At 42.3% G+C, this 26,227-nt stretch overlaps 1 protein-coding gene across 2 annotated transcripts in view; it reads left to right on the top strand.

Moving 5' to 3' along the window:
* Positions 1-7,023: 7,023 nt before the first annotated feature.
* LOC124785435 (carboxypeptidase D-like) overlaps positions 7,024-26,227 on the top strand; it is a 156,284-nt gene continuing 137,080 nt past the window's right edge. For both annotated transcript variants that reach the window (XM_047254181.1, XM_047254182.1), the window contains exon 1: positions 7,024-7,156. The gene's annotated coding sequence lies outside the window, so the exon portion shown is untranslated. The remainder of the gene's footprint in view (positions 7,157-26,227) is intronic.

Here is a 26,227-nt window from a genome sequence, read left to right on the forward strand (position 1 = left end):
CATTACCATTTCTCAAAATATGGCAAGCTATCAGTAGAAGAGATTTGCTTCACAGTATCGAAGATAAAAAAAATGCTCATAGTTCTTAAGGTATGCATTTTCAACCCAATGTTTACTGAGGCTTTTTTCTTTTAGTATCGTGTACTTTCAACTGTATGCGTTTAAACCATTAATTGTGATATACCCTGTATACACACATCAAAAAAAGTTTTGAATCACCTCGGTTCCGAGAGTTCCGGAACCTGTACAGAAAATTGGAATAGAGATAAATATAAATATCATTTCCGCCCTTTTTATTACTCACGAAAACCACACATTGCTTGTTGTACCACCGTAAAGCGAGACCTTCAGGAGTGGTGCTCCAGATTGCTGTGCACACCGGTACCTCTAATACTCAGTATCACGTCTTCTTGCATTCATGCATGCCTGTACTCGTCATGGCATACTGTTCACAAGTTCATCAAGGCACTGTTCCAGATTGTCCCACTCCTCAACGGTGATTCGGCGTAGATCCCTCAGAGTGGTAGGTGGGTCACGTCGTCCATAAACAGCCCTTTTCAATCTATCGCAGGCATGTTCAATAGGGTTCATGTCTGGAGAAGATGCTGGCCACTCTAGTCGAGCGATATCGTCCTCCTGAAGGAAGCCATTCACACGATGTGCACGATGGGGGCGCGAATTGTCGTCCATGAGGGCGAATGCCTCCCCAATATGCTGCCGATATGGTTGCACAAAGTAACAATGCGAACGCGATCGAACCGTGGTATTGACCGTCTATGCATGTTTGAACTACAGACAATACGAGCCGTGTACCTCCTTCCTGGTGGAGTGACTGGAAATGACCGGCTGTCGGACCCCCTCCGCCTAATAGGCGCTGCTCATGCATGGTTGTTTACATCTTTGGGCTGGTTTAGTGACATCTCTGAACAGTCAAAGGGACTGTGTCTGTGATACAATATCCACAGCCAACGTCTATCTGCAGGAGTTCTATAGATGGGGGTGTTGCAAAACTTTTTTGATGTGTGTATTTTTGTAATTTTTTTAACCTCTTATCAAGATTTATATCTCTTTTTCTTATTTTTTGAAAGATAGGCCGATGGAACGTTTTGATTTCACACACAGCATTTACTGTCTGCTCCTGCAGTCTATTTAATCGAAAGTATATGTTCAGATGCTTTTACTGTATTGAAGAGTTTAGTTTGCAATGCCAACCCTCAACAGCTTTTGTAATCCTGCTCCACTGGTTGAAAGCAGTCCACGTTTGAATTGGTATTCTAAGATTTTCCATTCACTGATTGACCTCAAAGCTTGCGAACTGTGTGGCCTTATGTCCACTGGGCATTGTTACAATCCACGCTTCATCAGCACTGTTTGGTGGAAGATGTTCTACCGCAGGACACAGCATAGTATTCCTCCATTAACCCCAGTTCTTGTACAGCCTTCCAGAGACATTGGTTCAAGTGAAAACTACAACCGGAAAGAGATGTTTCGGGTAACACTGTTTTCATACCGTTAATTGTAGCCAGTTCAAAGTTTACCATTAGAGTTTTAGGTGACCACCCGGGCATCTTATTTTGGAATCCGGAAAAGAGTCTTTCACATGTACTCCGAAATTTTGAAGCAAGTAAAACAGGAAATAAATAGCGTCGTATTATCTTCTGTGCTTCCAATGTCGATGTGTCTTGTGCATAGTTGTTTATACTGTTTCGAATAACTGTCAAATGTCCCGTCCGTAAGAACAGTTTCATTTTCACACAAGATTTCCTCCGTTCTTTTCACAACAGGCACCAGGGTTCTTTTATCAGCAACAAACCCATAGTCCATTTTCAAAAGATTGTTACATTAAGTTAATATCAAATGTCTTTGTTTTTGTCTAACTTCCGAACTAGAGCAAGCATTCTGCGTCGTCCTGATAGCTACTCTTGTTTCTATATACAAGTCAACCTTGGAGTTCTCATAATTTGTTATATTTGCAGCGAAATCTAAAACTTTATCTCTCAAATCTGGAAATTTCTTTTCAGAAATTTTAAAAAAAACAGACACTCTTTTCTTCGCGAACTTTTCTCCTGTAGTTAGGAATACGGTTTTTAATCTGCATATCTGTTTCGTCAGGTAGCCAAGAATGTTGCTGTTCAACAAAGATTCTGCCATTTGCAATTTTTAAACGACGTCTACACTTTTGGAGTGCACTCAAAACTAAATCGTATACTCATCATATTTGCTGTGCACTCGGTAGCGATGACCTACTTGTGAAGGCACGTCTTCCCTTTCTTTATTATAACTACTGTATTTGCACCACTCACAGTGTGTAGAACTCAAGCAGTATGAGACTGATGGAAACGAAGGCTGTAGGCGAGGGTACTGCCTGACTGATCGTGACAACTCCGCTGCTGTTGAATGACTGGCGTAACTAGGAGTGCAGGAAGCTCTGGTCGACAATATTAAGGTGCAAAACCGCTTGGTCGGAAGTGCCTCGGTATATGTAGCACCCACAGTAAGGCCGGAAATGCCATAGTCGGGAAGTCCGCGTATCCGTCCATTATCTCCTTTTCTTTAGTATAGTATTTGTACAATATTTGATACTATGGAATTTATAGTGCCAACAATTGATAGTGATAATCATAAAATTTAAACTCTGTCAATCACTGTTCAAGGATCCTGGTACCGTGTAAGTTAACAAATTAAGACTGAGTTGTACACTACTCAATCCCTCCGTTTATTACGAGTCTAAAATGAGGCCAAGGGCATGAAGTTAAATGCACTATAGCTAGCCATTTGTGACACCATTAACGCTACTTGCGCACTCAATAAAGTAATTCGTGACAATGTCGACCCATCAGAGTTAGTTGAAGCATTTACAAGCATTCCCCGATGCAGAGACGTCGGTGTTCATGACTGGGTGATTGCTGATGAAGTTATCGCCGTTTGTTCATCTGCAGACAATATCGGTAGTGACGATGGATTAGCTGAAGAAGACGAGGCTACAAAATAATCTGGAACGTCAGGTGGCCACTACTTCGGCCGAAATATTGCTGCTTAGTCGCCTGCGTGTTCGTGTTACACGTGAACGAAATACGAATCTGGTTCGAAGGAAATTTACTGATTATATCACCACATAAAAATAACAGTGTTTTTTTAAATATACGGTAACAATATGTAAAGTAATGTAATATCTGTGTGTTTAAGTGAAAATATGTATAACGTGTGCGTTTACGGCAAATAATTAACGTCACTAAATTTTTTCTGAATTTTCCGATTTTCGATGATCTGCATGCTCTATGGTCCAGCATAGTCCTGATAAACTAGGTTCTACAGTAATGCGTTTTATAGACATTTTTCGACGCGCAAGCCGGCGAAGAGGCGTCAAATAAAATTACTTGTACCAGGCGGACGAAATGCCGAAGGGGGACTCCTACTCACTTATGCCATTACACACTTGGTAACGAAAAGTACCTGGACATCCCTATGTAATGCGAAGTTGACCACTAGATGTCACGAGAGGCGGATCCGTCCATATAAAAGGCGGGGGGGAGTATAATGTTGTCAGTAGAGAAGAAGCGACAGCAGAATAGGTTGCTCAGGAGAGTTGAGTGACTTCGAACGTGGGCTGGTCACCTGAGTAAAAGAACAATCAGGGGCATTTAAACCATTCTAAAACTGCCCATCTCGAGTGTTGCTGGTATTGTGATGTCGAAACCTGGAGAAACGACCACAGTTAAACCGAGACCAGGCAGTCCTCAGGTACTGAAGGACAGCGACCGACGAGGATTGTGCAGCCTGGTTGTAAATTATTACATGAATTCAGCGAATGGAATCACTCGTGGGTTCCAAAGTGCTACCAGCAGTCCAGTACTGCAGTGATTGTTCGCAGAGGTGAAAAGAAAGTGGTGCAATGCTAACGAGGAGAATATGGCAAGTTTCATAACCAGATTTCCCAGAAACTTCCCTCAGGGGAAGAGGGTTCAAAATAAGCTAAGACGTGTCTTGACTTACCTGTACATACTCGACCGTTTCTGAGAAAATGACGGACAAAGTTTAAGATGTACTTTATGGGCCTTTTAGCGCGTACGTAGTTCAAGTGCAGCGGTGGCACAATTTTGTTCCCCGTGTTCGAAACCGGATTATTATTTTTTTATTATTTTTGTTTTTAATTTGTCTACCCATGTCCATGGAAGATTACTACACGAATGTTTTCCAATTTATAATAAAATAACGTTGTCATTATTCGTTTAGTAATTCCATGGTTAGTGGATTAAAAAATAGACAGTAAATGAATGGAACATTATTTGAAATTGTTTTTGGTGAAATTCTTTTGATGCTTCTTGCTTCATAATCAACAGCAACTGCCAGTTTTCGTTACGTGTGGTTATCCGCGAAATTATTGCCAACGTGTGAAATATCAGGAGTGTTAACGACTTTCCTTTGCAGAGTGAAATTCATATGAAGAAATGTCGCTGTGGCAAACGTGCCTTCGCGAGGCGCTGGTATTGTCCGGAATTTCTACGTTTCAAATGATTCTACGATCGGTAAGATCCAACAGAATTCACCAAAACTTGCTGGAAAATACACATAAGAATAAAATATAAGAATTAAAATTTTTTATAAGAATATGAGAATTTAAAAAGATTGTAATGGCCGAAATTACCATAACGCATACATTATATGATAAATGTATGATGCATATTGTGAAACTCAGTTCCTATTTTATAATTAACATCAGGCCATTGTATCCTTTAACTTGATAAGAAACATTAGTGTAGTAGACCTCTACGCACATAGGTGGATAAATGGAAAAAACAAAATAAATAAATACAATCGTGGATTTTCTTACACGGGACGAAACAGAGAGAAACTACGACGCTAGGCACTCTGCCACCAGTTGCGCCGGGCTTGTCACTCGCTGGTAGACATCTAAGTTCCGTCGCAAACTTTGACGATCGTTTTCTCAGAAACAGTTCAATATCTACGTCGCTTATTTTGACTCCTCTTCCTCTCAGCACAGTTTCTAGGAAATAAGGTTGTGGCACTTGTCGTGTTCTCCTCGTAACCGATGCTAGAGGTGCTGTAAAGAGCGACGCCACTGGATAGTGGGTGACTGAAAACGAGTGACTTGGAGTGATGAATCACGCTACACCCTCTGGCAGTCCGGTGAAAGGGTTTGAGGTTGGCGAATGCCTGGAGAACATTACCTGTCATCACGCGTAGTGCCTACAGTGAAGTACAGAGGCAGTACTGTTACTGTATGGCGACGTTTTTCGTGGTAAGGGTGGTCCACTAATTGCGCTTAATAAAACACTAAATGAGGAATAATATGGGTATTTATGTCCACTAATTGGTGTCCGGATACTTTTGATGAGATTGTATACATTAATATACCCTACTGGCCATTAAAATTGCTACACCACGAAGATGACGTGCTACAGACGCGAAATTTAACCGACAGGAAGAAGATGCTCTGATATGCAAATGATTAGCTTTTCAGGGCATTCACACAAGGTTGGCGCCGGTGGCGACACCTACAACTTGTTGACAAGAGGAAAGTTTCCAGCCGGTTTATCATTCACAAACAGCAGTTGACCGGCGTTGCCTGGTGAAACGTTGTTGTGATGCCTCGTGTAAGGAGGAGAAATACGTACCACGTTTCCGACTTTGATAAAGGTCGGATTGTAGCCTATCGCGATTGCGGTTTCTCGTATCGCGACATTGCTGATCGCATCGGTCGAGATCCAATGACTGTTAGCAGAATATTGAATCGTTGGGTTCAGGAGGGTAATACGGAACACCGTGCTGGATCCCAACGGCCTCGTATCATTAGCAGTCGAGATGACAGGCACCTCATCCGCATGGCTGTAACGGATCGTGAAGCCACGTCTCGATCCCTGAGTGAACAGATGGGGACGTTTGAAAGACAACTGCACGAACAGTTCGACGATGTTTGCAGCAGCATGGACTATTAGCGCGGAGACCATGGCTGCGGTTACCCTTGACGCTGCATCACAGACAGGAGCGCCTGCGATGGTGTACTCAACGACGAACCTGGGTGCACGAATGGCAGAACGTCATCTTTTCGAATGAATCCAGGTTCTGTTTACAGCATCATGATGGTCGCATCCGTGTTTGGCGACATCGCGGTGAACGCACATTGGAAACGTGTATTCGTCATCGCCATACTGGCGTATCACCCGGCGTGATGGTGTGGGGTTCCATTGGTTGCACGCCTCGGTCACCTCCTGTTCGCATGACGGCACTTTGAACAGTAGACGTTACATTTCAGATGTGTTACGACCCGTGACTCTACCCTTCATTCGATCCCTGGAACCCCTGCATTTCAGCAGGATAATGCACGACCGCATGTTGCAGGTCCTGTACGGGCCTTTCTGGATACAGAAAATGTTCGACTGCTTCCCTGGCCAGCACATTCTCCAGATCTCTCACCAACTGAAAACGTCTGGTCAATGGTGGCCGAGCAACTGGCCGTCACAATACGCCAGTCACTACTGTTGATGAACTGTGGTATCGTGTTGAAGCTGTACATGTACACGCCATCCAAGCTCTGTTTGACTCAATGCCCAGGCGTATTAAGGGCGTTATTACGGCCAGAGGTGGTCGTTCTGGGTACTGATTTCTCAGGATCCATGCACCCAAAGTGCCTGAAAATGTAATCGCATGTCAGTTCAAGGATAATATATTTGTCCAATGAATACCTGTTTATCACCTGCATTTCTTTTTGGTGTAGCAATTTTAGTGGCCAGTAGTGTATGTATTTTAGAAGGTTTCGGTTATTGCCTTGTGCACGGGCTACTTGTCTAATTGTAGGGGAGGTTATGTAGTGGGCAACCTGGCGCCAACGGCGGGGGGCCAGTGACCCACGTTTTGGCATCGGGGTCGCTGCGACACGGGACGAACAAGGTGGGCGGACTTGCGCCGTGGCGCGCGCAGCGGCGACGCCGGAGGAGGGGCGCTGCCGGCTGCCGGCTGCAGGCGGCACGCTGTGACGTGCGACGCGCGGCCGCAGACGCTCAGTGGCCCGCGTAGCCTCCGCCCGCTCCGGATTCGCGCTCTCCGCTGCCGACCCTCGTTCTGGACGTGGTCCGCGCCAAGCCGCCGGCTCGCCGTATCGCTGAAGCAAAGGCGTCCGTCACTACCGCTCACCGCAGTGAGTATCACAGACAGCGTCCAACTTACTGCCGACGCTTTTCTAATCTGTTTCAAAAAGCTCGCCGTGAAACTGTCGCCTAATTTATGTATCATGTTTTCAGCATCTCGTACTTCTCGCGGTCGCTCTTGTCTGCATGGTTCTTTTAATTTATATATATGCCTCTTTCAATGTCAGTCTGTAGAATGTCTTGTAGTTACCTTTCATAGTAATTTCTGTCCAATGCTTCCAGCTCTTTTAGCTTTTTTAATACCAAATCGACCACTTAACTTGAATTTCGCTTCCATACTGTTAATATAATTCTGGTTAGTAAATAAATGTAAATGTCGTGTGACTAGGGCCTCACGTCGGGTAGACCGTTCGCCGGGTGCAAGTCTTTCGAGTTGGCGCCACTTCGGCGACTTGGCGCGTTGATGGGGATGAAATGATGATGATTAAGGAAACACAACACCCACTCCCTGAACGGAGAAAATCTCCGACCCAGCCGGGAATCAAACCCGGGCCCATAGGATTGACATTCCGTCGCGCTGACCACTTTTTGTTCTACCAACTTTTTTTTCTTTTTTTTCTTTCTTTTTAATAAATGTATATTTTTCTTTTATTCGGTTTTAAGAAAAAATAAAATAAAAATAAAAACGTGGTTCCTCCGCCTTATGGTCCAACAACGCGACCACTTTTTTCTGTTTGGGAACAGGAAGGCAGAGTAAACAAACAATCTTTATTCGTACAATTGTGCTGTCCTAGGAATAAGAAAAGTATCGAGACAGCAAAAACAAGATGGAAGCCATAAAATCAACGTAAAGGCCGCCCTCTTTGGTTTTTTCTTTTTTTAAACATGAGTAAAGTAAATGACAATCGTAGTCACGGGCGGGAGTGAAAATGAAGTTATCATCACAATCCCTGCAGCACGCGGTGTCGCATCATAAATCTGGCAGAAAGCCATACAATCTTGACCATTTCTGCCACTGTGTGCGGCATGTATTTCTCTTGCGTCGACCATTCGAAGGACCAGTATCTGAATCGGTTTCGGTGTTAACCATCGTTGTGATTTTTTTTTTACGTTAACATAATCCAGTCATAACTGGTGCCAACAGGTAGGGGCCAGTTTTCTTCTCAGTGTGCCATGTGCCAATATAATTGAACCGCGCAGTACTGTCTCTAGTCGTTCTGCTGCTCCACTCAGCTACCGGGGGCGGACAGTCTGGTTAATGAGAACACTTTTACTGTGCGCGACACAGCTGCCTAATAACTTTTCGATTGAGGCAACTTGTTTCGACGTCACGCCTCCTATCGGATTCAGTTGCACCTCTGATGGCAAGGTAGCTGTTACATGTATTTCGTGTCGTGTTTCTGCTGCCATATGCCACCTTCAATGGAGGAAAATTATTCTTAAGGCGAAACTGAAAAAGGAAGCAGAACAAAAGACAAAAGGCGTGCGTCAGCACAATTCTTTTTCTTCCTCCTTTCTTTATTAGTGCGAACGTATCAGATTAAGCCTAATTGTGACCGTGATAAATATTAATATAAATACACAAGTAACTGCAACTACCTCTAGTCACTTGTATTTTTAGTTTCACTACAGGTTTCGGAGGATTATATCTACATTGTTGCAATTTGTGCATTTCATACAATGTGTAGAGTGAAACATAAATCCGGTTGGGAAAAGCAGCTCGTGATCACCAACATAAATACTACAGATTACCTGAAAAATCGTTCCCACAGATCACCTACACCTAAATTTCTCTTGAATGCTTCCATCTCTTTTAGCTTTTTTGATACCGAATCAACCACTTAACCCGAATTTCACTTGTACTACTGTTAATATAATTCTGGTTAGTGAGAACACTTTAAGCGTGCGCGGCACAGCTGCGTAATAACTTTTCGATTGAGGCAACTTGTTTCGACGCCACACCTCCTATCGGATTCAGATGCACCTCTGATGGAAAGGTAACTGTTACATGTATTTCGTGTCGTGTTTCTGCTGACATACGCCACCTTCAATCGAGGAACATTATTCTTAAGACGAAACTAAAAACAGGAAGCAGAACAAAAGATAAAAGGCATTTGTCAGCACAATTCTTTTTCTTCCTCTTTTCTTTATTAGTTCCAACATATTAGCTTAAGCCTAATCGTGACAGTTATAAATATTAATATAAATACAAGTAATGGTAACTATTTATTTCCACGACGCGTTTCTAAGGTTTAAACCTCCATCACCGGGTGGATTTACATTAGTTAGTATGACATTTGTGTGTGTGTGTGTGTGTGTGTGTGTGTGTGTTGTGTTACGATTTTTTGGAGGAACCTGTGGCACTGTCTCCAATGGTCACAGGTTTCATACAATGTGCAGCAATGGAGACAGTGCCACAAGTTCCACCAAAAAATCGTAACACAACACACACACAAATGTCATACTAACTAATGTAAATCCACCCGATGATGGAGGTTTAAACCTGAGAAACGCGTCGTGGAAATAAATAAAAGCTGGTAACAGTCACGGTAAAGCCTAACCTTAAATGTTTGCATGTAAAGTTAATTGTAACTACCTGTAGTCACTTATATTTTTCGTTTCACTACAGGTATCGAAGGATTATAGCTACATTTTTGCAATTTGTGCGTTTCATACAATATGTGTCGTGAAACGTAAATTCGATTGGGAAAAGCAGCTCGTGATCACCAACATAAATACTACAGATTACCTGAAAAATCGTTCCCACAAATCACCTACATTACAATATTTCAACAGTTACGGCTGATGATAGAGATATAATCCTCCGAAATGTTTACTGAGAAGATAAATAAAAGAAACTGGTTACAGTTGTTTCTGATTATTTGTCGACTGAGCTCCTGTTTGTTTTAAAAATGGTTCAAATGGCTCTGAGCACTATGGGACTTAACATCTTAGGTCATCAGTCCCCTAGAACGTAGAACTACTTAAACCTAACTAACCTAAGGACATCACACACATCCATGCCCGAGGCAGGATTCGAACCTGCGACCGTAGCAGTCCCGCGGTTCCGGACTGAAGTGCCTAGAACCGCACGACCACCGCGGCCGGCACCTGTTTGTTTTAAATATTCATGGGCTCCAGCGGTTCTTAGTCCGTTTACTTTCAAGAACAATTTCGTCTTGGTGACGATACAGCGAGACTGAAAGTGGTGTAACGCTGTATAGACACGTAACAGTCACAAAAGGAACTTGGGTAAGGTACCTCATGTAGAGGGCGTGCCTTAATTCATGTAAATTGAAAAGTAATAATGAAATTTTATTGTAGTTTAAGATTTAAGCAAAACTCCAGTTATGTGAATGGCCAGCATGTAGACACATTTTAAACGAAGAAATGTATCTTATTTGAAATATACTGAGACGTTGCACATGATATCAAGCTGTTGCAAATATGGCGCATGTAAGTGACAGTATATGATAGACAAGCTAAAATTATATTTACCATATAGTTCTAACGCTTCCATACACAGTGCTGTAGCCTGTTTTTTCTTTGATGTTTCAGTTTCTGCGAATGTCCAAGTCAATTCGGCTGTTCCGCTTTATATTTTCTACCGTTGTCCTAAACCAGCCCAGGTGAATTCGGAGCTGATTCGTCAGACAATGTCACAGTCGATTCTTTCTGCCCATCCTCGTCTGACGGAGCTGGTGTTCCGTTCCTAATGACCTCGCCGTCGACGAGATGTCATCTGAAATCCTTCTTCCTTTTCCTGTTTTTCTTTTTCTCGCTCCCCTTGCCCTAGGGGTCAGCGTCATTCAGCGATCACTGACCCTCTAGACCACGCGCTGTCACCATCTCTGACGTATTGGAGCCTCTTCTTACACTCCTGGTAAACGCAGCTTGTTTAAGTTCTTGTTCTTGGTGGAAGACATTTCACCTCGGGACAAAGAGCTTCAAAAGTGATTGACGCACACCAGCCCAATAGATTGGCTTACTTCTCGACTATTATCTAATTTGCCGGTTTACCATCACGCCTTGTATCTCTTCATATGTCCTTCTTTACCACCTTTGACTGAGCCTAGTCTTCATCTCGTCACTCTTCTTTCAAGGATGTTGAGCTCCTCTCTATTTACTTTCCGGCTGTCTTTGTTCGTGTGGCACAGGGAACAACTGGTCGAATAATGGTATAATAAGATCGGCACAAAATACTACATTTAAAAAATCGCACTGACTAGCATGGAGCGTTGTAGAAGATATACTACTTGTACCAGTGGTCGCTTTACTGTGTTAACAATTATATAACGATTACTTCTAAAATAATAAACAGTTTACGTATCTTTCTCTCTCTGTCTCGATTTTATTTTACTGCTTCCTATATAATATCAAGCTGATTTCATTTAAAATTTAACAGTGTTGCAACTTTAAATAATTGTAGACGTAAAACTAGTCAGGGAAGGGAAATACTTAAAATTAACGATCTAAATATTAAGAAAATAGGAAGATAGCAAGAAGTTTAGATTTATAGGATGCCACTGCCAATGCTGTCCAGGGAAGAATTCCTCAGAAATACACTGCACCTCTCGCTCCTGGGTAGTCACCGCGTGATCTGTTACTCGCCATCCGAGGGCGAGGAGCCAGTCGGTTGTACGGAAGCAAAGCACGATGGTGGGTCAACGTGGAGACATTGCAGAATAGCAGAAATGAGCTAGTGTATTATGTCTGGTCGTGTTCACGGCCACGCGTCAATGAATTTACCCGTATTGCTAGAGTTTCAGCGCAGCCTGACCAACGTGTCTGTGAGGATTGGAGTACCACTCACGGCCACGTAACACCGCGTAAGAACAGTGCTTGTAAAACATAACTGACCGTCGAGTTCTACGCCGTGTTAATGACGATCGGTTTCAAACTCTACAGGAATCGCGGCTGTCAGAGCATGCAGTTCCGTCTCAACTAGCGAAAGTTGTAAAATGGATGCAGTGGACATTTGGTGTTGCAAAATGGTATTGCTCACAGTTGTATCTTTCCAATGAGTCAAATAACACAGAAACCAGACAATAGCTAACTGGAGGGTCTAGTGTGGTCCGACAAGCCGCGATTTTACTTCTTTTCGGTTCATACACGCATCGGGTGCACCGATGGTCCAGTGAGCTCTTTAACTGCATAGCGTTTGGAGGGTAGAGTTCAGGTTGTAGGCGGTTCTGTGATGTTTTGAAGGTGCTTTTTGTACTATGATTTGGGCCCACTCATGCAGGTTACAGAGAGCATGAACCAAGACGTTTACTTCAGCATTCTCTGTGACCAAATGTTGCTGATTCTTTTGCATCTTCACGGTGACTATGTGTTAGACACTCCCATCTTCCTTGATGACAACAACCATGTTCACAGCGCTGCATGTTTAGTTTTCTGGTTCGAAAAACACGTGGGTACCCTATCGGACATCGCCTGGCCCCGATTTTAGTAACTCAAAATATTTCTGCCACTATTTACAACAGCAGGTGAAATGCAACAGTCAGTATCCCAGTAATGTGTTAGATCTACATGATGGCTTCGGCTGAATATGGCAGCCCTGGAGAAACTTGTGTACTTTCTTCCACCCCGAACTAAAACTGTTATCAACACTATAGGCTGTTTTACATGCCATTACCGTGCAGTGACTAACGTTTTGTCCATTGTAGGCCTGCTCATCATACATGTGAGTCACAAGTGATAAGAGTATCGCTCAAATATATCTACGTTATGTAGAATGTTTTGAGGAGCGATTGCACTGTAAATTTGTGAAATAATTTCCGCTACTTCAGTCGTTTTTTACTAATAATTAACACAATGCGTTTCGGTAGCTTGCTGTCATTATCAGGTGCTATCAGTTACATGTACATTGAATTAATCTGAAGTGTGATTATGTTCATTTGCTACGTGTGACCTGGAGGTTCTGTATCCAAATACAATCATGCACAGGAAGATACATTTATTTTAGTATGTCTATTAAATGATTTGCATGTTTAAATAATTTCATTGGTGTATTTATGTACATTTTTGCTGGAAATTTAGTTGTCTGGCACACAGAACTCGGTAAAAAGCACACCACAACTTAACAATTTCATATTCAGATGCTTATGTCATTCCAAAGACTCCTGGCAGTTAAGATAAACTAATTTCAATTGCTAAGATAGTAATATATATATATATATATATATATATATATATATATATATATATATATATGAAATCTATATAAAACGTTTCATATAGTATGTGCTGACTGTGGTCTTCGATAAATGTTTTCGAAGTTTATGTTATTAACACAATACGAGGGACTGGATCTCACGACTTCTGTCAGCTGTGCACAAAGAGTTTTTGCAGTAATGTGTTTGCACGTGAAGCGTTTACTATGTGTCAAAACTTTATCAATACGAAAAATTCTGACCTTCGTAAAACACCCACTTCGGCGTCTACATGTTAGACAAAGCTAATGAGCAAAATTAAATACTGAGTACTGTCCTGTTGGATGGGGACAATCTACTTGCGATACGAGGACTGTTCTGTGTCTCTGAACGGCGACCTGAATTTACTGGAATTTTTATGCGCAGGTGAATCGCTTCGCAACTTGCTGGCAAAGTTTCAAGGCGGCCTCAGTCAAGCCAGGAAGCCACGGTAACGAGTGTGTAACAGACACGCTGGTAGTTCCTCTCTCTGGAGGGGGTAAGAAGTCACACACGTTAAATAATATCGCTTGAAATTGTCTGGACGTGAATAACCACCGATTTTTGCCGTGACTATCCTTCATATTGTATTCACCATTACCAAATTCGAAGCCACCACAATCTACCCATGGAGCTTACTGTAACAGTCATCATAAGTGTAATCTATATGAAGCTAATCCCCAGTCCGAGGGACAGTTTGAACACAGCACTCCTTTAATAGACTTGGTTCTATTGTAAGTGGCGTGCCCTGCCACTTCTGTCTTACGCAACCTGTTATGGCGGGGGACATCATAACGTGCACTCCGAACCGATGTGCTATTTGGGATTTGCGTGTAACCTACGAATGAGGAAAGAAATGAGATTTTGCTACAAAAATATCATTAATCTTTAACACATTATATCTGCGTGTGGTTTATAAATGGGCATTTTTGTTTTGTTTTAAAAATACACGAAGCTGTTGTCCGCCTTTTTAATCATTAAAATGCTTTGATTCATTGTATAATTAATGGCAGTAAACTATTAGCACTTCAGTTAATGGTAAAAGTAGAGACAGATTTCTTAATGAAAGTGTTAGGTTAATAGGAGCCAAATGATGGGATATATGCTTTGAATTCTTTCCCTAAAGATTCTCTGACGCCTTTCATTTGAAATGGTGGACCAATGGTAATTCTGATAAATTTGTCTGGTGTGTATGAGTCAGGGCTGATGTAAGCGTTAAATTTTGCTATGAAGACAGTCGATCATTTTGTTATGCTGCGATCTACTGCCATAGACTATAAATGGAGCGAGATGAGGCAATGAGTAAGGCACTAAACCCGCATTCGGAAAGAAGGAAGTTCAAATCCAATCACCGGTCAATGCTGGGACGCGAATGCAGGGATTAGCCTTTTGAAACGAACAAGGGAAATATCTCGCAGTGTCCTAGTCATAAATGACTATATGTTACTCTTTTCCTCAACGGCTTTTATTACAATCCATAAAGGTTTGGCAGTAGTATGAAAAGCCGGTATAGCTTTAGTCCAGTTGCTAACCCTCAAATCCTTAGAGGAGGAGTAAATTTGGTATAAGGCTTTGTAATCTTAGCTGCAAATTTTATTAATTTGCTTGCAAAAGGGTTAGCTGCCATTTAAGTCGCAATAAAATACAGCGTCACTGCAAGTGCTCACCGAGGAGGGGACACAATTCCATATATGGGTCGTGTTTGTAGACGGCAGCACCATACAGGTTATTAATGGACGATAAAACCTCTAGCATGCTGTTGAATCACAAAAGGATCCAAGTCTTAGAACAAAATAGGTAGAAATACACAGAGCTACATTTTATTGGGGCATTGCAAAATATTCTCCTCTAGCATGATACCGAAAAAGTTTTTTTTGTTATGTTCGTACATGAAGCTCAATAGCGGAAGTCATTTGCCAATATATGGGCAAAATAGTTTTGCTTACACGGTATAGTAAGTGTAATATCATGCCATCATAAAATTCTTTGGTTCTGAACAATTTATTCCGGTAAAGAAATTCTCCTGAAGTTGATGAAGGTCTGTAATTTTCAACAGTTCGGGAATTAACAAACGAATTCAAAGTGGCCACATTTCTCTTGATGACGATCTATGTCAAGAACGGATAATGAAGAATAAAATCCGTTACCAGTCACAGTTGAAGGTTGTTTATTTAAATCATGGCAGATTTCGAGCTCAGAAGCTTCAGAACACTACACATTCAGTTTCATGTTTTTACATTCAATGGTAGAGTTCTACCTTAAAGGCAATGTACTTGAGGCTGACTAGAGATACATAAGTGAAACCACTGGATGGGGCAAAGTGACAGTAGCGACAACTTTGTTGGTACAGCAACCACAGCTATGCGAAATAATCTTGGGTTTATAAACTGCTTCAGTAGTTGAACATACTTTGATATAGCTAGAATGACCAAACAGTCGCCAAAGTAATGATTTGAACCAAATCGTAATTGCATATTCCTTTGACTGTAATTTCTGTATTCGAATGGAAGCGCGTTGGATGATGGAAGCTCATGTCTCATCTACATCTGTAACATTTTAGGTGGCATTAATGTGTGGAAATCACAATATGGTCGTTCGAAAGATTACTTTGGTAACAAATGTGGAATTAAGAGTTGGATAATCCATCTGTATATAAGTACTTTCAGCTCTTGTCACTTAGAATGGCCCGGCCCCTGTGGCCGAGCGGTTCTTGGCGCTTCAGTCCGGAACATCGCTGCTGCTACGGTCGCAGGATCGAATCCTGCCTCGGGCATGGATGTGTGTGATGTCCTTAGGTTAGTTAGGATTAGGTAGTTCTAAGTCTATGGGACTGATGACCTGAGATGTTACGTCCCATAGTGCTTACAGCCATTTGAAGTTAGAACGGTTTCATTTATTTCTCGATTGTCAACCTCATGTAATTTGCATTTTACATTCAATAGTGAACTCCACCACTGAATGCGGAAACATAAAACTGAATGTTTAACCTTGTGAATACGGACATACGTCCGAAACCAGTCGCGACTTAAATAAACACCCTTCAATTGTGACTGGTAGTTGATTTTATTTTACATTATCCTTTAATCGGAAGAATTTTCCTTTTATGGAAAAATGGCTCTGAGCATTATGGGCCTTAACTTCTGAGGTCATCAGTCCCCTAGAACTTAGAACTGCTTAAACCTAAGTAACCTAAGGACATCACACACATCCATGCCCGAGGCAGACTGTAGCGCCTAGAACCGCTCGGCCACACCGGCCGGCTTTTATGGAAAAAATACGTCGAGAACATCTCAGTACCGCTACCACAGACCAAAACATCGAAAAAGTACACAAAGTGGTACTGAATGATGGGTGATTACAGCAGTGCGAAGTAGCTGACGCCTCAGGAATGTGAGATGAAAGAGTCCGGTAGAATTTGGGTGAAGAATTTGAAAAGCGCCCATATTTGGGGTGGCTTCTTTATTGGATAGGCCTATGGGGAGGCCTCACTGACAGGCCTCGAACATTTATAAAAACCACTCTTTTTCATTACACGCATCAGGGGACCAGTCGGCAAGCAAGAAGTTCTTCACAATATAAGAACTGTAATTTGCAGCTATTTTAAACTGTATCAGCGGCTCGTCGGAACATTTCATTCTCATCCCTCGCCATTCCCTCGATGTGACAGGACCTTTGCTGTATCTCTCAGTCTGGAAATATCACTAGGTATCATCACTCGGTATAACGTCTCAGGCGACAATTACAGCTTCACCCGAATAACTCAGCCTCAGTTTTAAGGATTCGTCAATGGACTTAGCGTCACTGATGACGGCCAAAAACAATGTAACTACCCACAATGACTGATGTTGTATTACAGGACAAAGCAGGAAAAGGACAACTACAAGATAAGAAGCCGCTAGCTGAAACAAGGGAGTATTCTATGCAGTGGTAGCATCTTTGTACGTTGCCCCATTAATATTCCATGGAATTCATGTCGGGCGGTTTGGGTGGCCAAATCATTCGCTCTAACTGTCCAGAATGTTCTTCAAAGCAATCGCGAACAATTGTGGCCCGTAGGCATGGGACATTGTCATCCATAAAAATTCCATCTTTGTTTGGGAATGTGAAGTCCATGAATGGCTGCAAATGGTCTCCAAGTAGCCAAACATAAAACATTTCCAGTCAATGATCTGTTGAGTTGGATCAGAGAACCCAGATCATTCGATGTCAACACAGTCCACACCATTATTGGGCCACCACCAGATTGCACAGTGCCTTGTTGACAACTTTGAGCCCTTGGCTTCGTTGGGTCTGCGCCGCACTCGAACCCTCCCATCACTTCTTATTAACTGAAACCAGGACTCATCTGATGCAGCCACAGCTTTCCAGTCGTCTAGGGTCCAACCGATATGAGTACGAGCCCAGAAGAGGGACTGCAGGTGATGTCGTGCTGTTAGCAAGGGCACTCGCATCGGTGGCCTGCTGCCATAGCCCATTGACGCCAAATTTCGCTGCACTCTCCTAACGCATGTGTTCGTCCTACATCCCACACTGTTTTCTTGGGTTATTTCCCGCAGTGTTGCCTGTCTGTTAGCACTGACTACTCTACGGAAACGCCGCAGCCCTATGTCGTTGGATTAAGCCCGTCAGCCAATGCGTTGTCCGTGGTGAGAGGTAATGCCTGAAATTTTGCAGACTCTTGATGTTGAGGACTTCAGAATACTGAATTCTATAACGATTTCCGAAATGGAATGTCCCTTGCGTCTATTCCAACTACCATTCCGGTTCAAAATCTCTTGATTTCCGTCGTGCGGGCGCAATCACGTCGGAACCTTTTCACGTGAATCACCTGAATACGAATGATAGCTGCACCAATGCAATGCCCTGTTACCCCTTGCGTACGCGATACTGTCGCCACCTGCATATGTGCGTTTCATTGTCCCAGGAATTTCATCACTCAGTGCATATCTGTGCATGTTATAAATCAAAGTCCTGCCGTGTTGTTTCTGTCTGCATGCTTAGCTTAATCCCAGGAACTACTATAGGGATTTTGATACGGTTCATACTGCTAGATAGAGTGACTCACAAGGAAGCTTCGTGCATATAATTTATTACCACTATGTTGACTGGAATACTCTCTTTCAAATTCTAAAGGTGGCAGGGAGCGAAAGGCTATTTACAATTTGTGCAGATGGCAGTTATAAGAGTTGAGGGGTATGAAAGGGAAGCAGTGGTTGGGAAGGGAGTGAGACAGGGTTGTAGCCTCTCCCAGATGTTATTCAATCTGTATATTGAGCAAGCAGTAAAGGAAAAAAAAAGAAAAATTTGGAGTAGGTATTAAAATCCAGGGAGAAAAATAAAAACTTTGAGGTTCGCCGATGACATTGTAATTCTGTCAGAGACAGCAAAGGACTTGGAAGAGCAGCTGAATGGAATGGACAGTGTCTTGAAAGGAGGATATAAGATGAACATCAACAAAAGCAAAACAAGTATAATGGAATGTAGTCGAATTAAGTCGGGTGATGCTGAGGGAATTAGAGTAGGAAATGAGACACTTAAAGTAGTAAAGGAGTTTTGCTATTTGGGGAGCAAAATAACTGATGATGGTCGAAGTAGAGAGGATATAAAATGTAGACTGGCAATGGCAAGGAAAGCGTTTCTGAAGAAGAGAAATTTGTTAACATCGAGTATAGATTTAAGTGTCAGGAAGTCGTTTCTGAAAGTATTTGTATGGAGTGTAGCCACGTATGGAAGTGAAACATGGACGATAACTAGTTTGGACAAGAAGAGAATAGAAGCTTTCGAAATGTGGTGCTACAGAAGAACGTTGAAGGTTAGGTGGGTAGATCACGTAACTAATGAGGAGGTATTGAATAGGATTGGGGAGAAGAGAAGTTTGTGGCAAAACTTGACTAGAAGAAGGGATCGGTTGGTAGGACATGTCCTGAGGCATCAAGGGATCACAAATTTAGCATTGGAGGGCAGCGTGGAGGGTAAAAATCGTAGAGGGAGACCAAGAGATGAATACACTAAGCAGATTCCGAATGATATAGGTTGCAGTAGGTACTGGGAGATGAAGAAGCTAGCACAAGATAGATTAGCATGGAGAGCTGCATCAAACCAGTCTCAGGACTGAAGACCAACAACAACAACAACGTCAAGAAAGTCGTCCAATTAAGTACTTAATGCTCCGCGTGCGAAGTCGGGCTGGTCGCTAGTTGTGCATAAATTATAATTGAAGGTGCAAATTACTAATTAGCGATCTCACCCTCATAAAAGTTAAGTGAGTGCAGATACTATAAGGGGTAACACAATTTTTAGCCGGCCAGTGTGGCCGAGCGGTTCTAGGCGCTACAGTCTGGAACCGCGCGACCGCTACGGTCGCAGGTTCGAATTCTGCCTCGGGCATGAGTGTGTGTGATGTCCTTAGGTTAGTTAGGTTTAAGTAGTTCTAAGTTCTAGGGGACTGATGACCTCAGAAGTTAAGTCCCATAGTGCTCAGAGCCATTTGAACCATTTGAACACTTTTTACTTTTCATGCTATGAGTAGCTTATGTAGTCATCAGCGAGTGTAGTTATTTAAGCAAATACATAGTAAGTCTGTTCCAAATACATTTTATTGGATAATTTTGTTAAGGAAATGTGAATTCGTAGTAAACTTAGAGCTACAAACGTTGAGTGTTTTACATTGTTTCTGTGTAGTAACAAAAACAAAAAAATGAAAAGAAATTGTCTTTCTACTACCGTCATACGGTGCTATTTTTGTTTCCCTGATACGCGGCTTTGTCTGCAGTTGAAATCATAGTAGAGTTCTTACACATAAATTAGTCACAGATCGTCCTATACGTGCTTTCATAAGTTGTTGTTAGAAGAACTGACAATTGCCGTCTAAAATGTCTTCGTTAAAAGTGAGAGACTGGCGTTAATGTTCTCTGTAGCACTACCAAGAGGAGACCCCCCCCCAACTCTCTGTGCGATGGGCGGGCCGGTAGAGGGCTCGCAGACTCTTTCAATCCCATGTTCTCTTTATTCTATATAGTACTTTCCCTTCTTTCTTACAATTTGATCTCAATGTATAAGAGATATTTTTTTTTTTTTTTTGAGTCATCGGTCTTCTGACTAGTCTGATGCGACCCGCCACGAATTCCTCTCCTGTGCCAACCCGTTCGTCTGAGAGCAGCATTTGCAATCTACATACTCAATTATTCGTGGAATGTATTCCAATCTCTGTCTTCCTCTACAGATTTTACCCTATACAGCTCCCTCCTGTACATGCGTCCGATGTTTTAACACATGTATTATCTGTTGAGTGGTACTTAAGATAAGTAAATAAATTAGAGAAATTAGAAAATAAATGAAAAACTTAGTTTAGTTTAGAAGAATTACACACTGGCAAACGACGGACAAAGCAGCAGTGGGAACGGCCGGCGCTTGCAAGTCAGCATAGCACGTTCAGGAGAAGCTGTCGATTCAGCCGTCAGGGCATCGCCCGACCGGCTCACGTGTTTCTCAGTTGTCATATGTGAGCAAAGGCCCTCGCCTACATTCCAAGAGCCAATGACCGACGTTAAGAAGATTCTTCGAGAAGCTTTTCAACGTGACAGACGAGGCAATGACCGTGAAGTCGTTCACCTCCAGTGAACTGAAGTGAATAAATACGCGAGACGCAGTGGGCCCGACAAGGAAAGAAGAAGAGTAGCAGTAGTTTTCAGTCGGTTTCGGTGCTGAAGACCGTCATGCAAGAAGAGACTACATCATGCACAGGCGCACCAAGTCCGCCGCTGTAATGGAATAGCAAGCAGCAGCCTCGGCGCCAGAAGACAGAAGTTAAAAGGTATTTGAAGTCTGATTTTTACGTACCCGGGTGACTCTTGAGGACGTGAAGGAGACGGCCTCACATCAGCAGTTACCTGTGAGCTGGGATGAAGATCTGACAGCCGAAGACTGGCAAGCTGGAGTCCGTTGTTCGAGTTCGGAACACTGGCCTTCCCCCGCCGCGCCGCTCCGCTGGCCGACGCACAACACTGACACACGCGGCCGCTTAGAGAAGAGAAACACTGGGACGCCACATCCAAGGTATCACCGTCCGATGAACAACTTCGCTCTCAATAATTAAACGGGCCACAGCACGATGCGCGTCTCCAGTCAACTGGGCGAGACGGCGACACGAGATACACACCGCCACGCGTAATGAGGCGCCGCCGCTGCCGCAGCAGAAGGCTTCGCAAACGACACAGCTGCCGCTCTCCGAGCCAGAACATCCAGGAAGGGAACAGTTGTACAAATCTTCAATAAAAGTTATCTTATGTAAAAATGCTGTTTCATTCTACCTCGTACCCGAGCCAAGGAAGAACCCACCCTGCCCACATGTTGTTGAGAGAGAAAAATTAATTTATTTAGTATTTTTACCCTGACATAATGCTTTAGAATCAAATGCACTTTGCAGTAATGCTCATCCTGACAATTGACTAGCATCAAAAAGAGAAAACCCAATTACATTTAGTGACAGAACTGTTACATATCGTCATGTCCTCTCTTCTTGTCTATGTTTTCCATACATTCCTTTTCTCGACGATTTTCGGTGAACCTCGTCGTTCGTTGTCTTGTCAGTCCACCTAATTTTCAACATTCTTCTATAGCATCACATCTCATATGCTTCGTTTCTCCTCCGTTCCGGTTTTCCTACAGTCGAAAAAATTTCAAATGTGTGTGAATTACTAAGGGACCAAACTCCTGAGGTCATCAGTCCCTAGACCTACACACTACTTAGACTAACTATGCTAAGAACGACACACACACACACACACACACACACACACACACACACACACACACACACACACACGCACACACACTCACACCCATACCCGAGGGAGGACTGGAACCTCCGGCGGGAGCGGCCGCGCAGTCCGTGACACGGCGCCTCAAACCGCACGGCCACTTCGCGCTCTGCAGTCCATGTTTCACTGTCATACAATGCTATGCTCAAAATGCACATTCTCAGAAAATTTCTTCCTCAAATTAAGACCTATGTTTGATACTAGCAGACTTCTATTGGCCAGGAATGTCCTTTTTCCCCTGTGGTAGTCTCCTTTTTACATCCTCCTTGCTCCGTCCATCATAGATTATTTTGTTACCTAGGTAGCAGAATTCCTTAACTTACTTCTTGATCACCAACTGTGATGTTTCTTGCTGTTCTGATTTCTGCTACTGATCATTACTTTCGGTTTTCTTCGATTTACTCTCAATCCAGAGTCTACACTCATGACACTGTTCATTCCATTCAGCAGATCTTGTAATTATTCTTCACATGTTATTTTAGTTACATTTAAATTGTGCACGATATGCATTAATGACTTAAGGTCCTTTTTTACTAAAGTGTCTTGACAACTAATTTCTAAATTTAAACATAAATTTGTTCGTTTTCCAGCAAGTAAGTACATTACAGAATATGCTACGATGACTTACACTTTTCTGTAACTGTGTACCTTATCATCTATTTTTTTAAGTCTAAACTAACTATAAATACATGTTTCACAGTCATATTATACATTGCAGGAATTTTTTAATTACTCATATTGTCAATTAATGTCCTCTGCTGAATTTTTCTGTCTGAATGTGAAGGCTAATGTTAAGAAGTACCGCAAGGGTTTTAATACGGATTTCACTAATAGATAGACTGACTCAGGAGGAAGGTTTGTGTATATCATTTATTTCTGATACGTCAGATCGTTGTTCAGCTTACTTAATATTATCCGTGCGGAGAGGGACGCGTCACTAGTGAACATAAAACTGACCTGTACTTAGCAACAAGATGAAAGACGATATATAGATCCATGTTGCTCCCTTCCAATCATTATACGTCGACTGTGTTTGATCTCAGCAATATACAATATAATTTGTGTGGCCATATTGTCCGTAGTTGCTTTACGATTTTTGAGTGTATTCTCGTTCTGTAGTTGCAACTACAAAAACGTGTCTGCCTTTCTTTTTTCGCCAGACGCGTTTCGCTTCCACCCGACCCCCACCCTTCCCAGTTTCATTTCATTTCTTGTTCCTCACTTTCTCCTGCAACTCACACACCATGACACTACTGTGCGCTTATGTCCACTCATCATTGCGTCTACTTTCCCCACAAAAAAACTCCATCACTGTTCCTTCACTACTGTCACATAACATATGAATACACAGCAATATTATTAAATACAATTACACACATACAATAAAATAATAAAAAAATGTATAGGTCAAAGATGAAATATTAGCAAAATTATGAGTGAATCACTACAAAACACAAACTGTAATACGCATTTAGAAGTATAAAAACAAACAGAAAACAGTGTTGCACGAAAAAGTGTGCTCTGTAAAACATAAAAAATGCATAGTTCTGCAGAGCAACTAAAATTAGACCAAATATCAGTATCTAAAGAAGAAAAACGTCAACGATGTGCTAGCAGACGGCATTTCCCGATGTAGGCGAGAAGTCAAGCAGAAATCGCCGTAAGTGCGAAACATAATGTTAACGAACTGGTTTTTTATCCTAAAGCAAATCAGAATGTAAGTAAATCTGTTACAGGCCACTAATCCTGCTTTACCTCAATAAAGCAAAACGCGTCTGATGAAAAAAGCTCGCATTTTGCGTAGCTGTAACGACAGAACGAAAATACCCTCAGCGTTTTTCGTGATGATCGTGCTTTTAGAGACTGTCAGCAGTGGATGAATGTTCAGTTTGTGCAATTGTCATCGTTATATGATAGCTGATACGGAATGTCCTACTTGGTGACTGATTTATGGCGCCACTTTTTGGTTACAATGGATCTACAATCCTTTTTTTACGTTCAGAGGATTGCTTTTCCTCCGCTATTACTCTTCGTTGATCATGTTTTGCCACGAATCATGTTCGCCACCATCCTTTTCAGCTCCGTTCCTCTCGATGCACTTGACAAATTGCGAGTCCTCGGCTCGCTTGCGCCGATAATCGTTCTACAACCAAGTCAAAGAGGACCTATCTAAGCTGCGAAGTGGTAAAGACGTTAACTCCATATATAGATGGAACAAGTTTTAAATCTTCATCCACGCAGGTTTCTCGTACTTTCTTTAAATTGCTTCAGACGAAATACAGAGTAGTTCCTTAAAAAAATCCACAGTTAAAATCATTTTACCCTTCCCATTCGTACCACACTGGACTAAAGCGAAGTTTCTAATGACACATCTTGATTTTTAAAATGTAAATGAACTCTGCTTTGATAACTCGCGACTATACATCAGTGCGAAGGAGCATGTTATACATCGACATACATGTTACGCTCTAACTTCCTCAGCTGCCACAACAAACACATTTACCACCTACCAAAGATTAGGTTCAGATAAATATTTTCAGTATTTTGAGACACCTCTGTTTTTAGACCCAATGCTCAGGAGAAAATGGGGGCGCTATTACGTTCTCTAGAGAAATAATTATGCGGATCAGAATATTGTTTTCTTTGTTTACTCTTCATGCGGAAGTTGGTTTGAGCATAGATACGACACGAGGGAGGACTTTGTGGTTGTTCACAGTGAGTCACGTCCTATAGCACTCACTTCCGCGTTCCTTGTTTCCATTCCCTCCGTCGGATTTGGATGCTGTTATGCTGTTATCATCAGTCATTCGGCGAACAATCTCACAAGAGTTTAAATCAAATGATATTTCCAGAGGAACACTTCTCAGTGCTTATACAACACCAAGGAGTAAGTTTGGTTTGCGTGCCACAGGAGATATAAGCAAAATCGTCCCCGCGGTTATGAATCACACTGTAAACGAGCCGATGCGAGAAAAACGGGCTGTCCGGAAGCGTCAAACATTTTACACCATCTTGTCAGTGACATCTGGCTACAGTGTCCAGCGACAGTAATTATAAATTGTCTGCAGAAGTCACTTCGTTTTGTTCTTTATTTTAAGCAGCGGAAGGACTTCTACACATACTTCGCTCTAATTTCAAGGCCCTGAAAATTTGTTACTACTTCACATTTCTCAGTCCCTCACTGCATAGAAGTTCCTATTACGTACAAATAAGACTGCTGTGCGAAGTAGTACATTGCACTGTTCCTCCTTAAGTTGTTGAAAGGCATTTGCAATATTAGTAGCAAACATTTGTTAAATATTGAACATGTCCAGGAAGCGGAAGATGTGTAGAAAGTCCATCCCGAGCAAAAGAGGTTTGGCTGAATCGTAAGCTGACACTATTGCCTCTACGGAAACTACAAACTTCGCTCACTGTATTATATCTCCGTCACTCCTACTACAGTCAAACACATGGACATTTTCATCAGAGAAAATTGGTAACATTTTGGAAAAATGTTGATTGCCACAGTATACGGCTAGCGAAATTATATTAATCTCTTTCTCGATTACTTTTATCACTACACTGACGCTTCTATGTTTCCGTGTGTTAATCGTTTCCTTGCAGTAACACACTCTAACCAATAGTGTTCCATTCCGTGTCGCCTGACAGCAGATCCATATAAAAAATTTTCGTAACTCCAGCGGCATATTACAACATTAGCAGTGTCTTATTTCATCACTGACATCACTACATGACGTATTAACCTGATATGGTAGAGAACTACTAGGACTTCCAGTATTCGCACAACCATCGATGCCTCCGACCAATTCGTTCCGATGCAGTGACCGATCTTGATTTTGAACTTCTTGGCTTCAACTATTGGGGGATTCTGCTTAGCAAAGTTATGAGAAAGCACACTAAATTTGTGAGCCGCTGAAACCACATGAAAAGCGTGACCAGTATTTCATAATACACTCCTGGAAATGGAAAAAAGAACACAGTGACACCGGTGTGTCAGACCCACCATACTTGCTCCGGACACTGCGAGAGGGCTGTACAAGCAATGATCACACGCACGGCACAGCGGACACACCAGGAACCGCGGTGTTGGCCGTCGAATGGCGCT

This window comes from Schistocerca piceifrons, chromosome 1 (genome assembly GCF_021461385.2).
Source record: "Schistocerca piceifrons isolate TAMUIC-IGC-003096 chromosome 1, iqSchPice1.1, whole genome shotgun sequence".
Lineage (NCBI taxonomy): Eukaryota > Metazoa > Arthropoda > Insecta > Orthoptera > Acrididae > Schistocerca > Schistocerca piceifrons.